Raw genomic sequence first — 6,787 nt, forward strand, 5'->3', positions numbered from 1 at the left:
CCCTGAATGAAATGACTGAGCCGCTAGTTGAGTACCAATGAAATCAGATTCCCTTCCTTGCAGAGATTGCATCATCCCCTTCATTTGAGTAAAACAACAAATATTTTATTAATCAAATGTTTTAATAAGTAGTTCAAATAGCTATCACATTAAGTAATGACAGGATGCATTTGAAAGTTTACGCACAGTAAAACTTGTATGAATATCACATTTATTTTATCAATAGGTGGGGAAGAAGGTGCTTGTGCATTGAAGCACAAACCCACATCAAAGACGGCATTAACGAACGTAATAAAATAAAAACGGCACTTCTAGCCTATTTCACACCATAGCTTGCTGAATTTGCAAAAACTTTTCTTTCGTGTTGATTTCAGCCAAAATTTGAACGTGGCACTGACCCATGGATTTGTTTCAGCATTGTCTCGATGAAGAGTTCGACTAGCCATGCGCAACATGCATGCACAGTTACAAGCCTGCTAGAGTTAGCATCTGGCAGACAAGCAAATATCCACCGTCGTACGGATGAAACCTGAGCTGGAAGATGAAGCTAACTGAAGCTGGCTAGCTATATAAAAGCCTGAGTAGATCTAGCTTACTTCGTAGTATACCATTCTGGCAGTTCCAAAGCAATCATCTATTAAGAATGCTATGATTGAACAGTGTTCACAAACACACACCTTGAAGACATCCTGCCAGTAGACACTCCAAAAGTACACTCATCTTCACTTGCTCTTTGGAGCTTAGCGCCTCGACAAATGGATCTCCACGCCATCTTATTCTGGGCCAAGTTCGAGGCTTTGTAGGTTGTCCTCCGACTGGTCGGACCATCTGGCTATCCATCTTCCTCTTGGGTGTGGCCAGTTGGTGGATGGCTCTTTGAGGATAAGGGCAGGCTCCAGAGGTGGGTTTGATCTGACCAGGTGACTGAACAGTCAGTGTCGGAACGCTCTGACCAGGGAGGAGACGGGGTTAGTCATAGAGTTCGGGATGTGGTCGCGGCATGTGATGCCCTGTATGCGGCGGAGGCACTTGGAGTCAAAGGTGTCCAGACAACGTATGAGGTCCAAGGTGAGGGTCCAGGACTCTGATCCATACATCAGGATAGAGATGACCAGGCTATCGTATATGCAAAGTTTTGTTTTTGTTGTTTCCAGAGGATGTTTGGACTGGCCATGGTTGAGGCTGCCCGGCAGAATGCATAGGTGGATGTCAGCATTGCTCTTGTAGTCAGTTGTTAATGTGCTTCCAAGGTAGCAGAACTTAGGAACAATGCTTGGCTGGGAACGCTGCTTCCCTATTCCCCAACTGCGGGGCACGAGGTGGGAAGGATGGTCCGAGGTAGTAGTCGTGGAACTATAGCGGCCTGACAGCGCATCTGGCTTGACATTCTTGGATCCCGGCCGGTATGAGAGGGAGAAGTTGAACCGAGTGAACAATAGGGCCCACCTAGCTTGCCTGAAATTGAGGCGCTTGGCGGTGAGGAGATATTCCAGGTTCTTGTGGTCGGTCCACACAATGAAAGGATGTTCCGCCCACTTCAGACAGTGCCTCCACTGCTTCAACGCCAAGATGGGAGATGTGGTGAAGCGGTGTTTGAGATCCCGAAACACCCGGTCAGCAGCTGGGGACCATGTGAATGGAACCTGTAGCCTCGGATAGTGGCAATAAAAATTGGTGAATCCCAGGAAACGTTGCAGCTTTACTCTGGACGTAGGCTGGGGCCAATCCACCACCACTTACACCTTTCCGGGATCCATCTGTACACTCCCTGCAGCGATGATGTAACCCTGAAAGGATGGTGGAGTGATGGAATTCACACTTCTCTGCTTTTTAAGAAAGCTGGTTCTCCAAGAGGCATTGGAGAACCTGTCAGACGTGGAGCACGTGTTTTTGGGTGGAGTGGGTGAAGACGAGGATGTCATTGAAGTAGACGAAGACAAACCGGTTCAACATGTTGCGGAGAACATCATTAACCAGAGCCTGGAACACAGCAGGGGTGTTGGTAAGGCCAAATGACATGACCAGATACGCGTGACCGCTGGCCGTGTTGAAGGAAGTCTTGCACTCGTCACCTTCCTGTATCTGCACAAGGTGGTAGGCATTCCGTAGGCCCAGCTTGGAGAACACGGTGGCCCCCTGGAGCGGCTTGAAGGCCGAGGAGATGAGAGTTAGTGGGTAGCGGTTCTTCACCGTGATGTTGTTGAGAACCCGGTAATCGATGCACGGGTGCAGGGGAGGCAGATGGACGGATGAACCCAGCAGCTAGGGAGTCCTCAATGTAGGTCTCCATAGTCTTGGTCTCCGGACCCGACAGAGAGTACAGTTGTCCCCGGGACGGAGTGGTGCCTGGGAGAAGGTAAATCCCGCAGTCATATGGCACCGGCATACCAGTCAATGAGGGGATTGTGTCGCTGGAGCCAGGAGAATCCCAATACCACGGGAACCTGAGAAGACTTAATGAGCAGGAACTGGATCGTCTCACTATGGTTCCCTGACACACATAGGTTGATAGGGGTGGTATTGTGGGTGACCCAGCCTATAGAGCGCCCGTCCAGTGCTCTAACGTCCATGGGAATGGAGAGGGGCTGAGTGGGGATATCCAGCTCGGAAGCCAGGGTAGCGTCCATAAAGCTCTCATTGGCCCCAGAGTTGATGAGTACCCGGAGGGATTCCGACTGGTTCCCCAACAGCAACATGGCATGAAGAGGGATGTGAGTAAGGGGAGAGGAAAAGTTCTCCGTATGGCCCACCAGAGTACTCGCTCCTACCGGTGAGCCTGGTCTTTTAGTGGACAGGTGGAGATGAAATGCAGGCAGCTCTTAGTGTAAAGCCTGTATAGCCGTTCAGCTGGAGACAGCCTAGCTCTGCCTCGTTGCATGGGCTTGGGAAGAGATGAATCGGCAGTCTTCAGAGGCTCTCGGGGGAACTCGGGTAGCCTCGGGTTCTCTTGGCAACACATCCGTCGGGGACTCCCGGGATACCTCAGAGGCCAAGTGGAATCGAATCTCCTCTCCTTCCTGCGTTCCCGTAGTCGCCCATCGATCCGAATGGCCAAGGCGATGAGTGAGTCGAGATCCGTCGGTAATTCCCAGGCTGCAAGCTCGTCCTTTACTTCCTCCAATACTCTGTGTAGGAACATGTTGAACAGCACTTCCGGGTTCCAAGCACTCAGCTGCCAACGTGCGGAAATCCACCGCATAGTCTGCCACACTACGGGAGTCTTGACGTAGCTGGAGCAGCTTGCGAGCAGCCTCTCAAACAACGGAGAATCAAAACCTTCCCGACCCTCCTCCACGAACTGCTCCAGACTGAGGCAGACGGCAGATTGTTGCTCCCACACCGCCGTGGCCCAGGCGAGTGCCCTCCCGGACATCAGAGTTATGATGTACGCTGTCCTCTAGGGGAATGAAGAAGGCTGCAGCTCAAAAATGAGGGAGCACTGGGAGAGAAAAGCCCGGCACGTTCCAGAATCTCCAGCATAGTGCTCCAGAGGAGGTAAGCAGGGTTCTCGGGACACTGGAGTAGGCTGGGAGAGCACCACTGTGGTAGGCTGCCTAACAGACAACCCACGGAATTGCTCCAGCAATGTGTTAAACGCTCGGTCATGGCGTCCGGCCAAGATCTGGAACCCTTCAATGAGACCACAAAGCAACTCCTCGTGCCTTCCAATGGTGGCTCCTTGGGTGGAGAGGGAGTTGCGGTGCTGGTCTGAGTCTGCTGGGTCAGTCATGGCCAGTTCGTACTATCACAACTCAGGAGAACCCCACTTACCTCCTCCGGAGCACTATGCTGGAGATTCTGGAATGTGCCGGGCTTTTCTCTCCCAGTGCTCCCTCATTTTTGAGCTGCAGCCTTCTTCGTTGCCCTAGAGGACAGCATACATCATAATGCTGATGTCCGGGAGGGCACTCACCTGGGCCACGGCGGAGACCTATCACAACTCAGGATATGACCCAGATGCAGGGCAGTGTCGAAGAAACAAAAGTTTATTTCTAGTACAGGGGCAGGCAAACGACAGGTCAAAGGCAGGCAGAGGTCAGTAATCCAGAGAGGGTGCAAAAGCGAGGTGGGGCAAGGTATAGAACGGCAGGGTTAGGGCAGGCAGAACGGTCAATACCGGGAAGGACTAGAAAACAGAAGCAAGAACAGACAGGAGCAGGGGAACAAACGCTGGTAGGTTTCACGAAACAAAACAAACTGGCAACAGACAAACAGAGAACACAGGTATAAATACACTGGGGATAATGGGGAAGATGGACGACACCTGGAGGGGGGTGGAGACAATCACAATGACAGGTGAAACAGATCAGGGTGTAGCAGATAATCAATATTCTAAGTACTCAACTTGGAAATGATTGACATCTCAATATACTGTAGGCAATTGTGAATCAGAACAGTTTAGCACTGTTTTTGGTAAGAGAATGCTTTGTTGGTATCTGGCTTTGAATGATGATAATCAATGATAATCAGCAGTACTGGTAGATTGTGAAAGCAGGTCGACGCCACTTACCTCTCACTAGGGTACATCCTCAACCCCAACCACAAGCCCATCCTCCAAATAATTGAGTCTCTGAGCAATGTACTTGAACTCTTTGTTATTGCTTGCTCTTTGGGGTTTTAGGCTGGGTTTCTGTACAACCACTTTGTGACATGTGCTGATGTAAAAAGGGATTTATAAATAGATTAAATTGATTGATTGAAAACTTATCATGACATTTCTTCCATAGAGTTTTGTCTCTATCAGGTATCACCACCTGTGTTGAATAACTGTTGCTTAATTAGCTGGTAAATTTCTCAGTGTGATTGCATATTTTCCTCCAGTCTTCCTAGGCCCAGTGAAAAGCATGAAAGACCCGCTTCTTTTTCAATATTTACCACAAGCAAAACCATACTCCATATCTTCTCCCTATTTTAGAAGGGTAGAGCTTCTGAAAGCCTCTTTAGTTGGTTCACCATGCAGGTTATAGGTTTGAGTGCTTTTTTATTCCCCATATAGAGACATGCACTTCAGCTCATTCTGGTCCAGGAAGTAGACACAGTGTGATTTGATAGGGAATGTGCCATTGTCTAGGGCAGTGTGGATATAGGACGTTGCCATGGCTACACACAGCGACTATTGTTTTCAGGCGATATCAGTGCAGTAGCAGAGACGTAGAGGGGCTGTTTATTAGATATCCGAGGTTGCTCTTAGGGAGCCAATGTGGGGCTTTCAAACACAAATCAATTTACACAATACTGGCCATGTCACGGCCTGACCTGAGAGAGCCGTTTTTCTCTGTTTGGTTAGGTCAGGGTGTGACATGGGGTGGGCATTCTATGTTTTCTATTTCTTTGTGTTTCGCTGAGTATGGTTCCTAATCAGAGGCAGCTGTCTATCGTTGTCTCTGATTGGGAATCATACTTAGGCAGCCCTTTTTCCCACTTTCAGTTGTGGGATCTTGTTTTTGTATAGCTGTTAGAAGCCTGCAAGACTTTTCATTTGTTGTGTTGTTTATTGTTTTTTTTCTGGTTCACCTTAAATAAAATGATTTACATTCACATTTTAGTCATTTAGCAGACGCTCTTATCCAGAGCGACTTACAGTAGTGAATGCATACATTTCATACATTTCATTTCATACATAATTTTTTTTTTTTTTGTGCTGGCCCCCTGTGGGAATCAAACCCACAACCCTGGCGTTGCAAACACCATGCTCTACCAACTGAGCTACAGGGAAGGCTGAACCCAACTCACGCTGCGCCTTGGTCTACCCATAACGACGAACGTCACAGGCCAGCCAGTGAGGTCTGACTGCGATGTGGTGAAAAACTGACATGTAATCATCACACAAATACTACCCATCAGATAACTTTCTAATTTATGCTTTTAAATTACGTTCACTAGTATGAAATACCAGTGAATGCATGACGCTCCCAATACCGCTCTGTTTCCTTTATGTATGATTCATAGTTCATAAACATTAGTCGCAGGTGGCAGCACTACACGATAAGGCCCAAGTCAATACAAACCCTCTCTGCTGGCGTCATGGTACCCTCAACAGATAAGCAAATGAGGCTGAAGACGGGGCTGAAGATGAGGTGTGTTGTGAAATTACAGTTTAGAGGAGTGTTTGCTTGACTGCACATCACATCAAATCAAATCAAATCAAATTTATTTTTATATAGCCCTTCGTACATCAGCTGATATTCTCAAAGTGCTGTACAGAAACCCAGCCTAAAACCCCAAACAGCAAGCAAAGCATGTGAAAGAAGCACGGTGGCTAGGAAAAACTCCCTAGGAAAAACTCCCTAGAAAGGCCAAAAACCTAGGAAGAAACCTAGAGAGGAACCAGGCTATGAGGGGTGGCCAGTCCTCTTCTGGCTGTGCAGGGTGGATATTATAACAGAACATGGTCAAAATGTTAAAATGTTCATAAATGACCAGCATGGTCAAATAATAATAATCATAGTAGTTGTCGAGGGTGCAACAAGCACGTCCGGTGAACAGGTCAGGGTTCCATAGCCGCAGGCAGAACAGTTGAAACTGGAGCAGCAGCACGGCCAGGTGGACTGGGGACAGCAAGGAGTCATCATACCAGGTAGTCCTGAGGCATGGTCCTAGGGCTCAGGTCCTCCGAGAGAAAGACAGAAAGAGAGAAAGAGAGAATTAGAGAGAGCATATTTAAATACACACAGGACACCGGATAAGACAAGAGAAATACTCCAGATGTAACAGACTGACCCTAGCCCCCCGACACATAAACTACTGCAGCATAAATACTGGAGGCTGAGACAGGAGGGATCAGAAG

Source organism: Salmo salar, chromosome 03 (genome assembly GCF_965601325.2).
Source record: "Salmo salar chromosome 03, fSalSal1, whole genome shotgun sequence".
Taxonomy (NCBI): Eukaryota; Metazoa; Chordata; class Actinopteri; order Salmoniformes; family Salmonidae; genus Salmo; species Salmo salar.